This window comes from Dermacentor silvarum, chromosome 7 (genome assembly GCF_013339745.2).
Source record: "Dermacentor silvarum isolate Dsil-2018 chromosome 7, BIME_Dsil_1.4, whole genome shotgun sequence".
In the NCBI taxonomy this organism is placed as follows: Eukaryota; Metazoa; Arthropoda; class Arachnida; order Ixodida; family Ixodidae; genus Dermacentor; species Dermacentor silvarum.
The window spans coordinates 94,820,103-94,835,602 of record NC_051160.1 but is presented as its reverse complement, the minus strand read 5'-3'; the positions used below and the strand labels follow the sequence as shown (position 1 = coordinate 94,835,602).

General features: G+C 47.1%; 1 long non-coding RNA gene across 1 annotated transcript; it reads right to left on the bottom strand.

Moving 5' to 3' along the window:
- Positions 1-10,520: 10,520 nt before the first annotated feature.
- LOC125946531 (uncharacterized) lies at positions 10,521-15,028 on the bottom strand. The gene is made up of 3 exons (XR_007467647.1): positions 14,926-15,028; positions 13,627-13,707; positions 10,521-10,833 (listed from the first exon to the last, which is right to left on the bottom strand). It is a non-coding gene; the product is annotated as an uncharacterized LOC125946531 (long non-coding RNA).
- Positions 15,029-15,500: the final 472 nt, after the last annotated feature.

The window sequence follows — 15,500 nt, the reverse complement described above, 5'->3', positions numbered from 1 at the left end:
CTGTATCGCCGTCCGCATATGTGCCGCTAGCATGGCTAGCGTGAACGTGCCTTAACCGGAAGTAGGCAGTGTTCTGAGAAGCGCGTTGGCGATGACGTATGTCACGTGACATTTGGAGGAGAAATCGGCGAGGAGGAGAGACCAGCCGTAGCGAAGGAAAGAGCGAAACGAGCGAGGGCCGTTTTTCGATCAACAAACGCGTGTAACTCCGCTATTACGGCACCATTTCGAAAAATTCTTGCGGCTACGGGTTCGTTGTTGACTCGTGCACAACTGCAACACCACAACTAAATTTCGACCTCTGGGTGGTTTAGGGGCCCTTTAAGCTTCGTGGCTGCGGACCTGACCCGACTGCATCTCATCAGGGAGCCCTTGGAGCCTGCAGAGCGACTGGCGATGACTTTGAGGTTCGTAGAAGTACATGCCACGTTGTGGGTATAATTACTTACCAATCGTGCACCATGGAAGGACTGATACAGTCGTAATGGTATTAGATTTTTTTTAAACATTAATCTTTGCAGTAAATTCATTGGCTGCTGCCATGAAGTATTTCTCACAGAAAGGTAAATCAAAACGTGCAAGTTATCAGGCCAGGGCCCACTCTCTCAAGCTAGGCAATGCTGGCTGCTGCTTCATTTCAGTTTTATGTAAAAGCTCAAAACAAGGGTGAATAAATAGGCCTACAGTTTGCGTATGGAACAGCACTTTCGTGCTATTTTCAGTCTCCTATGTATCATCTGGCTGCTTGTAGAAATAGAATGCATTTTGTTTGGATTGGCACAAGAGGTTCATTTTTCTTTTGTTTTTGATGTTACAGTTACCTGCCTTCAGGGCAGGAGATATGCCAAGTAGCACTGTTATTTCGTGTAGGTCTTGAACCTGCCACGCAATGCATACATGGCACATGTCGAGCTATGTGGGCATGCCAAAAGGATCATTTCATGAAAGTAAGTATACCATTAGACTTGACGTATACGTGCTGCACTGCGATGATTGCTGGCAGTGTCGTGCGAAATGTTAATCACTTCATTAAATAATGATGTCTCCAAGCAGTACCAAAACACAAATTAATCAACGTTGCCTTGGTCCGTTATAGGCGCAGTATTTCTTCCAACTCATAAAATGTGTGTTATAGCGAGCTTGGTCCTGTGGACACAACAATTACGTTGGTCATTTGAAATGACACCGCATGCTTTCTAGCAATGTGGACATTGTGTGGCAATATTTCTTCCGGTTAAGAGTAATGTCAAGTAGAGCACTGCACGGGCCGGATTTTTCGGCCCGAGCCCGGCCCAGGCCCGCTTTACAAGGCCCGAGCCCAGCCCGGGCCCGTAATACGGAGCCCGAGCCCGGCCCGGGCCCGGGCCCGGGCGTACATGACCGAGACCAGCCCGGGCCCGGCCCGGGCCCGTGGTTCCAAGCCCGGGCCCGGGCGTTCATTACTAAGCTTACCTAGGGCCCGCGTGTGCATGACCAGGCCCGGCCTGTAAGAGAGAAAAAAAAAATCTTTCTTTACTTACAGATTGTACCGTATCTTTCAGCCTCACGTTCTCGAGGTTTAATCAGCTGCAGCATATAAGCAATAAAAGGCCGAAATCTTTGTTTCTCCCATGGGAACATCAGTAATCCGGCTCATTGCCTGTGCTGCTATTTTTCCGCTGGTGCCCATGCACTTACCTTGATTTGTACGATATGGTTCTATGATGTCATTTAGTACGCAAATATACAGGGTGTTTTATTTTAGCTGAACCAATTTTTAAAAATTGCCTGTTGCAGATTGCACAATTATATAATAATCCTTGATCTAAACTACTCGATGAGGCGGTCATTACTTCCAAGAGAAAACAGAACGCCTAATTGAAGAATTAACATAATTACGCTAATTACCTTTTTTCATTAATTATTTTACGGCACATATTTCAATCTACGAATTATAGCCGCTGAGTTCGCAGGCGTATCCACTTGGAACGAATTCTCAGGACTGAACCAGTTTCGAGATAATAATTTTCAAAGTGTCCGACGAAATCAATCAAATCAATTTATTCTCCAATTTACAGGCTTGACGGTCATTTTGGACTAAAAGCTACATACGTAGCTTGGCGTGACCCAAAACACCAGACAAGGCAATAGTACGTCAGCAAACATTGTGCGCACTTGCAGGGTGTTTTTTTTTTTTTTTTTTTTGCTGCACCAAATTTTTAAATTAGAAAAATATATATCTTGTTCACCTTATCTTTACCATTCGTCTGCACCGATTGGCGGCCTCCAGATACAGAGCAATTTCCGCACTTAGGTACGTAATTAGCAAAGTTACGCTAATTAACTTTTTAATTATCAACAATAGGTGACTACAGCAAATGAGTACTTTGGGGCCCGTCCTCGACACTACCTATCCCAACGATTAAATTTTCAATAGCGGAGTTCATGTGAGAGCTAAGCGACCAATTAGTTCCCCCTGGCAGTCTCCTTGAAACCGAAACTGGCCGCAAAAAGAGCGTCGTTGTCGTCGATGTCGCCGCCCTCCTGCCTTTCGTCACGTCTCCGAGGTAGGCGCCGGTCCGGCCCGCGAGCAGCTTGCGTTATCTCCTTGCTATCTGCGGCGTTCGCCATTCGACGCTACAGACTGATATGACGCCGTGCCTGTAGTATCTAAAAGCCCAAGGAGCGGGGTTGGCGCTACAGCGCAACGTGGCGCCCGAAGGAATGACGAAGTAAATTTGGTGGCCCGCCGGCATTCAAGCGTTAAGCCAACGCCGCAAACAGCAAGGAGATAACGCAAGCTGCTCGTTGGGCCGGACCAGCGGTGACGTCGAAGACGTGACGAAAGGCTGGGGGGCGGCGACTTCGACGACACAGACGCTCTTTTTGCGGCCAGTTTCAGTTTCAAGCAGCCTGCCAAGGGGAACTAATTGTTCCCGTAGCTCCCACATGAACTCCGCTATTCAAAATTTGATTGTTGGGCTAGGTAGTGTTGAGGACAGGCCCCAAAGTACTAATTTGCTATAGCCACCTATTGTTGATAATTAGAAAGTTAATTAGCGTAACTTCGCTAATTACGCACGTAAGTGCGGAAATTGCTCTGAATCTAGAGGCCGCCAATACGTACACTCGTATGGTAAACATAACGTGACCAAGATTGACATTTTTCTAATTTAAAAAATTTGGTGCAGCTAAAAAAAAAACACCCTGTATACAATAATTCACATATATTTCCAGCTGTCGCTGGAATTCCTCACGGACGAAATAGTTATGAACAGAAAAACAGAATATTTCCGTCACGGCGAGTTAAGAGAATTAGGAAAAGTTTTAACAGAATACATTTTAAACCACACTACAATAGCAATCATCATCATCATCATCATTATCATCATCATCATCAGCCTATATAAAGTATACAATAGCAATACTGGCTATACAAAACAAGGCGACACCAGCTATATATACAACATAGCATGAGACTGAATTTTACAAGGTTAACATTTGCTAATAATACGAAACAGGATGTACATTACATACTCAGAGCCATACACGAAGGCAGAATAATAATCACATCAGATATATTACAAGCTACCAACGTATGGGCTGAGTTCTTTCTTACTGAAATTATCGACATTTTTGTATTTGTTCAAAGTGAATGGTAGGTTATGTATTAACGACTGATGCTTATAGTGTTCTGAAGTATGGAATTGAACATATCTCAGGATTTTTTGTGTTCGCATTAATGTGACGACGCTCTAAGGAGGATGATTGTTTTATGTAGTTCCAAGCTAATTCTGACGCGGCTGGCCGAATTAATGGTCAAAACGCGTAATTGAATATTTACCATAATTACGCTAATTAACTTTTTAATTATTCATTTTACGGCACATCTTTCAATCTACGAATTATAGCCGCTGCGTTCGCAAGGCGTATCCACTTGGAATGAATTCTCAGGACTGAACCAGTTTCGAGATATTAATTTTCAAAGTGTCCGACGAAATGAATGGGTGTTCCAGTTAACTTTTTGAGGAAAACACTGTTTTATGCATTGAAGCACAAAAGTAACTGGCCTTAGCGCCTAAATAATGCAATAGTATCGACAATGGTAACAGTGCAATCGGAAAAGCGGTAACATGGAAATGGTTTGAGGAGTGGTTCTTTCTATAATTTATTTTTCCTTACGCGGAAACAATGTGTGTTTTTGTTGAAAATAAAAATAGCGTAGCAGTGCCGGCGCAATGTTAAAGAGACAGCGAACCTGATGGGCAGCTAACTAGTCCTGGCTATTGGGCTAGGCTAAGTACTACCAAGTCATTCCCAGCATTCCCCGTAATTTATTTATAATTGATTGATTATCGATTAGCTATTTATTGGCTTTTGATTTTCTATCGCAAGATATTGGCCACGTATTTGGGCTAGGCTAAGCACTACCAAGTCACCTACAGAAGTTTCCGGAATTTATTGGTTATTGATCAATTATCGACTAGCTATTGATTGGCTATCAATTGCCTATCGATGACTGACTAAGTTTAAGTAGTCCCCATCATTCTTAACTAGACTTATCCAGGCTCAGCTTTGCTAGTTCGCAGGTGTATGTGCCATTGCGCTTGGACCCTTTCTACACTGCTACCAGGATCGGCACACTTTTTTTGGATTCAGCAGACACAATGCGCCCGGCTGAAACAGCTCGGCTGTTAAAATGAGAACATCATCTGTTTAATATTTTCTTCGATAAGATATACAGTCAAGAGAGCGGTGTGGATCAGAGAACGGGGATAACCGATATTCTAGTTGACATTAAGCGGAAAAAATGAAGCTGGGCAGGCCATGTAATACGTAGGATGGATAACCGATGGACCATTAGAGCTACAGAATGGATACGAAAAGAAGGGAAGCGCAGTCTAGGACGGCAGAAAATGCGCAGACATATAGATTTTGCTGGCGCCTTTCTGCATGCAATGTTTCTTGTAGTCGTGGACGCGCACTCCAAGTGGCCGGAAGTGTTCGTTATGGGCTCGACTACGTCAGATGCTACAATTGACAGACTGAGAGATCTGTTTGCACGGTTTGGTTTCCCAGAAACCAATGTCACTGATAACGGTCTGCAGTTCACTTCCGAAGAGTTCAAGCTTTTTGTAAAAGAATTGGGCTGTCATCACGTGCTTACAGCGCCGTATCATCCCAGCTCAAACGGGCTGGCAGAGCATTTTATTCAGATACTTAAAAACGCTCGTCGTAAATTTAGCGGAGCGGACACATTTCATCTGAGGCTTCACAAGTTTTTGCTTACCTATCGCAACTCGCTCCATGCGACAACAAATGAGTCACCAGCAAACTTGTTACTATGACGACGGCTGTGAAATCGACTCGACGTTGTCAAACCAGCGGTGCGAGTAAGGGTTGCATATAATCAGTTGAAGCAATCCGTGGCTCGCCCATGTCGTGATCGTGACATACCAGTCGGTGACCAAGTGATGGCTCGCAATTATCGAGGCAGACCAAACTGGGTCCCTGGTGTTGTGGGGCAGTCCAGCCCTTTGGTGTTGTGGGTCCAAACCCAGAGGCAGTTTCACCTGGCGTCGTCACAAGGACCAGCTGCTCGCGCGGACCACGGGTCCGGACCGCGAGGCATCTGACCAGGAGGGATACGAGTTCCTGGCGTTTCCACCAAGCGTCGACCCAGTGAAATCCTCCGCTCCTACCACCAGTGGTCCTGCCGCTTCGCAAGAGATCCAGACGGCGGGTGCAAGACGCTACCCGACTAAAGACCGTCGACCACCGGGCAGATATCAAGCTGGAGTTAAGCTTGTTAAATTAGCCAATATAAAAAAAGTTGTCGCATTTTCACCTTAAAGGCGAATCATCAATTGCGATAGCAAATTTTAGAGAGCTATACGGAGTAATGATAGTAGCTTTATCAGCTGTATAAACTTGGACATGCAGCAGCACCGGCAACACGCAGAACTGTTGTCGACGCCGTCTGCGTTTTGCCCGCGTTCGCACAAAATGCGTGCGGCGTTGGTGACTGTCGCCGGCGCCTCTGATATAAATAGGCACTTGGTGCCGCAGCTAAACGTCGCCTCCCGTCCCTCCCCTCCCCCCCCCCCCCTCCCACGGCCTTTCGCGCGTCCGAAGAAGGCGCGTTTGTTCTACATATATGGTGATTGTAAAGGAGGAAACAGACGATTACTTCTGCAGCCCTTAAAGCATGGCGCAGAACGCGCGTTTGTTCTCCGCCGTGCGTTCACTCCCCGTGACAGCGCGCGTCCCTCGCGCCCTTTCACTCGCATATACAGCGCGTTCGGCGCGCGGCGACGATTTCATCTCCATTGACGTCATACGGAACCTCACGGCGATGGCGACGACGACGGCGACGCCGACGGCAAAAATCTGCTTTGGAGTGTCCATATAATTGCTATCGCAATAAAAGGGAGGCATGCGGTGTCCGGCCTAGCGCCGCAGTGGTTAATGCGCAGGCGCGCAAAACAAATAAAAGCCGTGCGCCGCAACCTGCGCGCGGGCTTATCTCGACCAGTTAAGCACCGACGAACATGTGGCAATAAACGTCGCTTCGCCGCTGGAAACTTGTCTGCTCATGCGCATGAACCACGCAACAGTTTTTATTGCGATAGTATATGGATACTCAAAGCGGATTTCTGCCGGCGGCGTAGCCGTCGCCGTGAGGTTCCGTATGACGTCAACGGCGATGAAATAGTCGCCGCGCGCCGTAGGCTGTATGTGCGAGGGAAAAGCGCGCGAGGGACGCGCGCTTTCACGGGCAGAAGATAGCGCCAACCTTTCCCTTTCCCTCAAGAACCACTTATCCACGGGCAGCGAAGGCACGGCGGAGAGCAAACGCGCGTTCTGCGCAGTGCTCCCTGAAGGGCTGCAGAATTAATATTGTCCTCGATCACCTTGCCCCGGGGTTGCCCCGAAACCAGAATGGTGCGCTGTGCATCGCGGTGGTGGCGCACTGCGGAGGGTCAACATCGAGGACAAAACTGCACCCCGTGCAGATGCTTGCATGCAGCGCCACTTTGCCCCTGGCGGGCAAAACGTGCGCAAAACGCGCGCGCGCACATTTTATTGTTTGTAGGTGCAGAGCATCCGTGGCAAGCACTCGAACCTTGTCAAACTGCGTGCTCCGACATACCTGGTTGTAAGCACACACCAATGGATTTTATAATTAATGGCAAGAGACATCATGTGGCGATGTTGGTGAACGAAATGGACGATTGTATGGCGAGTAAGTATTCGTTTTTAGCAACGCACGCGCGGGCAGTCGAGCATACTGTCAGCAACACAACGCGGTGCGCTTCCGCGGCCCGCTCCCAGCAAGTTCTAGTAGCACAAAGTTGGGGAGCCAAATAATCTTCTTGCTGCGGTGTCGTCGAGGCGCCTGACGACCCGTTCAACGAACCAGTCCACTTTCGGCCGCTCTTCACCAAATTATTTTTGGACGAGGTCGATCAGCATGTCGTCTTCGCTGTCAGACGAGCTTGCAAAAAGCTCATCGATTGCGGCAACTAGCAGCGCTTCCATTCTCATTGCCGATATCTCGACTAGTTGTCTCCGTCAACTCCGTGCAACTCCGTGCGCCAACTCCGTGCGCGGAGCGCGGCGAGAGTTAGTTGTCTCCGTCAACTCCGTGCGCGGTTCCGCAGTCGGCGGCGGTGCGCGCGCGCGCCGCGCGTCCCGCGGTGCTTGCTGGGATTGCACCCCGACGCACCGCCGATTTTCTCGGTGCGAGACGGGGAAACGGAAAACCGCCCCAACAGGGTGCGCTTCCGGTGATCGAGGATGGTCGGTGCGCACCGGTGCGGTTGATCGAGGATGAAAGTGCGCACCGGTGCGGTTGATCGAGGATGAAAGTGCGCACCAAGGCGCCCCGGTGCGCACCGGTGCGGGTGATAGAGGACGCTATAAGCGTCTCTTCCTCCTTGTTCCAGCGGCCTTGGCAAGCGCCCATAGGCTGAGGCGAGCTCACAGGCTGAGTAGCTGTCGTCTGCTGCACCGTCTTTGTTGCGTCGTTCGTCGTTTCGCACGCTTTCTCCACGCTTTCCCCAGGTTCAAAATCACGCCCCGAAAACTAGTATGCACAGAGTGAAAGCGGCGCACCTCCATGCTGCTGCGGGTGAGGGTCTGCGACGCCACAAGACGTTCGGCGGCGCGGACGCAGTATGAACGACGAGAATTTAATCCGTTCGCTGTAACGCCTCCCCAGTTCTAAGGGTTTCCTCCTTACAATTGCCACTGTATATAGAGCAAACGCGACTTCTTTCGTCCAGCGAAAGGCCGGGGGGGGGGGGGGGGGGGGACAGGAGGAGGGAGGGAGGAGAGGCGACGTTTAGCTGCGGCACCAAATGCGTAATTATATAAAAATGTTGCGAGGCGAGAAGGTGGTAAAGACTTCCGACGCTGCTCGACGAGTGTCCCGTTCTGATCTCGTCTAAAACCTCTGAGCCGCCCTCAGAGGCACCGGCAACAGTCACCAACGCTGCGCGCGTTCGGTGCGAATGCGGGCAAAACGCCGACGGCGTCGACAACAGTTCTGCGCGACGATGATGCTGCTGCAAGTCCAAGTTTATACAGCTGATAACACTACTATCCTTACTCCGTATAGTTCGCTGCTAAGTTGTTATCGCAATTGATGCTTCGCTTTTCGGGTGAAACTGCGACATTTTTTCAATAAAACAATCTTTACAGTGACGCCTGCCGCGTTGTATTGCGATTGCGCCATACGACGCCTGTGGCGTTTATGTATAGCTGCACTCGCGCCGACCACAGAAATTCCTTCGCACAAGGGAAAGACAAAAAAAAAATTAAATAAACGCGCACAGAAACATTGCTTACTATAATGCGTCTTCAGTCTGCCCGGAAGATTCCTCGCAGCGGCGTGAGAGTGACTACGGGGGAACAGCGTTAGGAAGAACATGGCTGCCGAAATTAGCGCCGAACAATGAGATTCGTCGGCGATACTTCAAAGCTCGTTGCTACTTAAAAAAAATAGTAGCCCCTTCCCCTGTCGAGGAAATGGGAGTAAGCCAAGCTTGTCGTGTGTATCTTCGGTGTTTGTCGGAACGAATTACACTGACGAGTATCATGCTGTGCTCGAACCACTACCGTTCTCACGCACTGCAGCTGGCTCCGAAGTTCCGGTTGAGAAACTCGCGTCGAAACCTGGCCGTCGCACCGGAGAAGTTGGAGTTCGCGTTGCCTAGGCGTGCACCACCGTTGTTGGGTTTCTGCACGGCTAGACGACACTGACGTTTGGCCTCAACATCACGCCCCCGACACTCGGCGTCACCGGCTCTTCGCTGACGTTTGGCTTCAAAATCGTGCTCACTCAACTCGGGGCCCGCGGCTCTTCGCTGACGTGTCACCTGGGCTTCGGAAGGCCTCACGCTAGAATCGGCAAGTCGACGACGAGCGCTATACCGAGTGCGTTCGTTCTGGATACATTTCCATGAAATTTCTTCAAAATAAATCTGTCTGTTACGTGAGTGAGTGAAATACCTTTATTGAGGTCCAGAGAAGACGCAGGGGACACCCCGCGCCACCCGGCTAGTCCCACGTAGGGACCGGCAAGCCGAGCTTGACGGCCCGATCGCGGGCACTCTGGACGGCCAGGGTTTGGTCGTTGAGTTCGGAGCTGCCCAAAAGCGCAGCCCACCTATCCTCGCTGAAGGCGGAGCCGATGGCTTCACACTCCCACAACACATGGTTAAATGTTGCCGTTAGTCCACAGGCAGGGCAGTCCGCACTGGGATACCTTTCAGGGTATGTCTGTTACGTAAGACAATTCCTTAAGGGGGCTCATACCCCCTTAAGCAATGGCTCACACCCCCATAAACGCGGCCTCCCTATTACGACGACCGGAGTGAAATTCTACTGGAATGATTAGCGGCAAGCAGCCAGCTGTGGAAGGAGATGTCGACGACGAATGCGGGAGCAGTGGCGCGAGCGCGTGCCGACCACCTGTGCAGCTCTGAGAGCAGCTGGTTTTTATTGCGATAGCAATTACATGGACACTTCAACCGGATTTCTGCCGTCGGCGTCGCCGTCGCCGTTGCCGTGAGGTTCCGTATAGAGTCAAAGGGCGATAAAATCGTCGCCGCGCTCCGTTTGCGCGAGTGAAAGCGCGCGGGGGATGCGCGCTTTCAAGTTCGTCCAATAAAGAGTAAAATTTGTAACTCACAGTTTTATTGCGTCATTCTTTACCGTCACTACAACGTCACAATATGCAATGTTTTGAACAAGGTTGATTCATGGCAATTACCGACAAATGCTATTTCTACGCAAAAGACTCAACAATTGTGGTTCAGGGAAGACCAGACAATAATAATACCAAAAATAAACGGACAGTACTTTAATATTTTGCTACGTTTTTCCTCATTTGGACGTCTTTGTGAAGTCAAATCCTTCACCTTGAAGGGTCGTGGCATTGAGGAGCTGTGGTATGTCGGATGTTTCCGGTGGGGGATCTCGCAGAATAAATGCAGCTGCTTCCCCTGTGGCTGACGATTAAACAATTCCGCTGGCTTCTAAAAAACTAGACCGTAACTCCACCACATGTTAGAAAAAAAAAACTCGTTCGTTATTATGTTTCTTAAACGCTTGGGCCTGCATTAGGCTTGCTTTAGGTTTGTTTATATCAGCAACTCGATACATCGTTTTCTGTCATAGACGCTGGGTTAAAATTCATTGCTGTAACACGGCAATTCGGAGTGAAAACTTTATAAGGTGGCTTCGGTGTCGGGCAGTGTTCCTCGTAAGCCTGCTGGCAACCCGGAAACTGTGCTTCTTGGCTGGCCGTGCTGTTCCACGCATTCAGTTCACACCGCTTCTCATTTGCTGAAAAAAGAAAAAGAAAAGATCAGGTGAGTCTTGGATAGATAGACTACTTATTGGTAAGAAGAACAGAAACATCTTACAGCACGCCACTGCGCGCTGGAGGAAGAATACGTGATAAACAGGAGAAAGACGGATTAATATAAAGACTAAGCGAATAGTTTAAGCCCGTGACTACCAGTAGGCTTTCAGTTCATATCTATGCGCTTAAAAAATGAAGTAACCTCTCTCGATAGATCGAAAAGTAGAGTTACAATCCGACCAGAAGTCTCCAATAGGGTACTCTGAAAATGGCTGCTTGTCAAGACGCGTACATGTAGCAACGAAGTGGTGTCGACCGTGCACGTAGTCAGAGAAATAAAATAACATATGTCTGTGATTACGACGAGTCTACAGTCGCGCGAAGGCTTGTCATTAAATGACGGTGAAGTAGGCAAACATGGGGTGATGACACGTGATGAGGCGCTGTTGCTACGAGCATACAATATGAAGATAACTTTATAGCTTACTCGCGAGCAGATAGCACATATGTAAACAAACTACAAAAGAACATCAGTATTCTGGAAGGGAGTGACGAGGCCGAACCAAACCACGCGCTATGCTCTAGCTTCGTCGGATTTCACGAGTTAGGACTTTGGGTCGGGATGTTGAAACAAACTTTTTCCGGTTCGGTTCCGGTTGACGCTTTTGGGTTCAGTTTTTGTTCAGCTCCGAAGCGCGAATTGTAGCTGTTTGAACCAGTTCCCAGATTTATGAAAGCGTTTATTAGGTTATGGATTAGAAAACGAAAACTCAGGATTCCGGCAACCGGAAGGCACACCTTCGTTCAATAAGAAAGGCAACATCTCATCTGCGTTCGAACCGCGATTGGTGCAAACGTGAAAGGCTGAACCTCAATCACTGCTAATTGTTACGTTGTTCACCTGTTGAAAAATCCCGCTCACGGAACATTTCCTCATTACAAGCAGACACAAGGAAAATTATCGGCTTTGAACTGAAATACAATGTTCCCTTTCATCTTGGACGACTATGTACATTTGCAAAGTCATGTTTGCTTGGGTGTTGTGTCGAACTGCTGTGAACCAGTTGTCTTCGTGCGTGCATTACACTGAGAAAATAACGAGAATTAGGAGCCATGCACTCTTGTATATAGCTATGCCTGATATTGTGTATTCAGGGGGCTTCGTGTAGCCCAGTTAGCTATCGAAAGCATTGATAATTACTTAGTTCGTTGCTTTTTCGTACCGCTTTCAAGTGGTGATTGGTAAACGTTATTTTTTTTCCTCCTTGATTTGTGGTAGAAGCAGCCGCACTTTTTTCTTTGACAAATTTCTTTGTGTTGTCGATTTTTTTCCATTTATGCCTAGTGTTCCTTTCATCAAATGTGTAATGTGTGAATGCATAGTATTTCCTTCTGTTTTATTAAATCAAAGCTTGGTTTGTCTCCAAATCCATAGTTTCGCCTGTGTCGGTAGTTTTGTCATTCGTCGGTGGCTCGGTCGCTCGTCGGGTTCTCGCTGAGTAAAGGTACATTCACTTAAAAGAAATGGAGCGCGTGTGGCGGTGGGATTCGTCCCACGGCCCCCTTGCGCAGCAGATACGGAGGGCAGGACACTTTGGGCCCTGCTCCCTGCAATCCAAGAACTGTCTGAAGACGACGCAAGTAGGAAACACCTTCATAATTACAACTGAAAGCCAACACAAGGGTGAACAAGGTCTGCAGGTGTTGCGCGTTACCGCTGTTGGACAGCCTAAACATGCTCGGCTATAAACTTCATATGTGCATTGTTCTGGCTGATGTGCTCAAACGTGGTTGACGTCCACTTTTCGCATTCATGGAAAGAAAAAGAAAATATGAGTCGAGGCCGCGACGCTCGACGTCGCTTGTTGTCGTATTATTGAAAAAAAAAGCTGGTCACATTTTGTTCAACAGTTTCTCGGGCAAATTTTGTGAACAATGTCTCCTTGGCAGACGACAAGCCTTCGTTCATTTGTGCTGTCTATGAACATTTGTGGACGAATATTTCAATAAAGAATTTTTCGCGCTTAAAAAATTATACATTTTTGTATCGCCTCACATGCATAGCAGAGATGTAGAGCAATTTAATTTAATGAAAGCAACTTTCATGACCTTTACCACGAAGCACTTTGCAGAAAGTTGGCACCTTACATTTTATTTTCAGGCGACCTGCTTAACCTTCTAAGCTTCAAATATTCTTCGTCTATATCATGTAACCACGCTAAAATTCTATATTTATCTTGTGCGTTCTAATTTCCTTACGTTGTGAGAAAAAAATTCAAACTTTGCAAGTTTACTCGTTTTTGCCGGTGCCAAAAGCATTGGAAGTGTTCAAATATTTGCAAAAATGGTAATGAAGTCCCACCACTTCAGTGTCCTGACATACCATCTGAACCTGTGGATCATACAATGTGCCTCATACCAAAATGTTCATTGCGGCCTTCTAGCTCAGCTGCACAAGAACAATAAATTTTCGCCCATATGCCAGAACATTTTTGGGAATAAATATATACGGGGGGATAGACCTTTGTACTTCAACACGCATGCGGAAATCTTTTCAGCTACATCTGTGACGGTCAAAAAAAAAAAAAAACGGTGCTTGATTTCCCATGGAATTACCTTATTTGATAGCGTATATTATAACTAAATCTCGTTATCGGTCCTCGTAAAGCAATAGAAGCAACAGTTGGTAAGTACCGGGTAACAGTGGGCGTCTGTCTGAAGAATGTAAGAAAAAGAATTTAGAAAAGATGCTTATAATTTTTTTTGGCACTTACCATTTCCATTTGAAGTCAGAACAAAGCATTTCTCCGTTTCGTTCCAATACTGGAATTGGTACTTTGTAGAAGTACGCACGCCTTGGTAAAGAAAACGTCACAAGAAATTTCTGTAACACATTTCCATTAGATATTTCTCACCTACTAACAAATAGCTTCAAGGTCTTTTGAGTTTTTTTATCTATATCAGATGCGCGCGTAAGAAAAAATTCGTTTTGAATATGTACAACTAAATATGTACTACCCTGCTAAATCATTTCAACCGCGCTGCAACTGTGAACATGGATTGAAACGCTGATATAGCTGTTTACTTAACATATGAAGGCAATACGAAAATTCGTGGTAAGTTGGAGAGAGAGAGAGATTCAATTTTTATTGGTGCCAGCAATTCACGAGGGCGGACGCAGCCTCCCTCCACCTAGCAGACGGCTGAGATCCCCTGGGTCTCAGCGGCTGCCTCGGCTAGCTGGACGGCCCAGACCTGGTCTTGCTGGTCTGAGCTGAGCAGCAGGGTCTACCACTGCTGCCGGTTTTGAATTTCGCGGCCCTCGAAAGGAGCCGCCTTCGAGCATGCCCATAGAATATGTGGCAGATCCGCCCTACCTTTACATAATTTGCATTGATCGTGGTATTGACCTGGATAGAATCTGCTGCAGGCCACCGGGTTAGGATACATATTTGTTTGCAGGAGGCGCCAGGCCACCGCCTGTTTCCTGGTTAGCGCGGGATAAGCTGGTGGGTGCCGGGCCCTTCCCAGCCGTAGTTAGAGATAGTATTCCCACTACCAAGCGTAATGAAGCAGTCGAACTCAACAAAGCAGGAGCATTGCTGTTTATGCCCGTGCTGGATATGTGTTCTGGTTGCAATTGTCATCAAATGTATGTCATTCATATAAAACTAAACGGCCATTCGGCAAAAAAAAAACTAAAAAGCTGGAAAAGAAACCACAAACGCAACCCAAAGTACGTGCCCTGCTCTTATAATTCTTCATTTGTCTTTCATTTTGCTATACATATTTTATGATTGCACAGTATCCTGAAGCGTTTTTTTTTTCTTTCTGCTTTTGCACGGTTGTTACACACTGATCTGCCTGCCGACCCACAAATACGACGCGCTTTGGTGTTGAAACGAACATGTACCAGAATGTTCGGAGAATAAAGCTTATTAGTATTGTCATAAAATTATAAATCTTATTATTACAGTTTTGATATTAAAACATTTTCACGCATGGGAGGGTCAACAGAGCAACATTTCAGTTTGAGTAAATAGAATGACATGTATACCCTATGTTGTCCTCACCTTCTGTAATGGGGTCCATGGTCATAGACAGGCCTGCACCTGCTCCTGTATCCGCGGAAAACGTGACTCTATATTGTGCGTCATGCGTGCTAAAGAACCAGCTGGGAAAGAAGTGGAGGACAGTGAAACCTCAAGAACACATGTAATGGCAAGAGAAATTACGCATTGGGTGAGTGATAAAGCTTGCGGTGTTATTGTTTGCTATTTATTTAGCTAGGATGCAAGTGTCTCACTAGAGATGAGAGAGACAGGAAACCTTTTAAGTGACAATGATACCCACTTACCCGCAAAATTTCGTCTTCAACATCACCATAACTGTAACTCTTTACATTTGATGAGTGTAGCCATGGAGCAGGTTAGAGCTTGTTCACTGTAACTATTAATAACAAAGCTTTGTATAAAGTGCGAAGGTTTCGCGATCGCCTTACTTGGCACTTGCTCAAACTGGCATAGTCGCCTTCCTTGAGTCAGAAACTATCTTCATATACTGCTGCCAGCTTCGTTACTTCTTTTCTTAAAAGATGGGACACCATAGAAGCCCTAAACTTAAAAAAAGAACAAGGCTTTGTGTACAG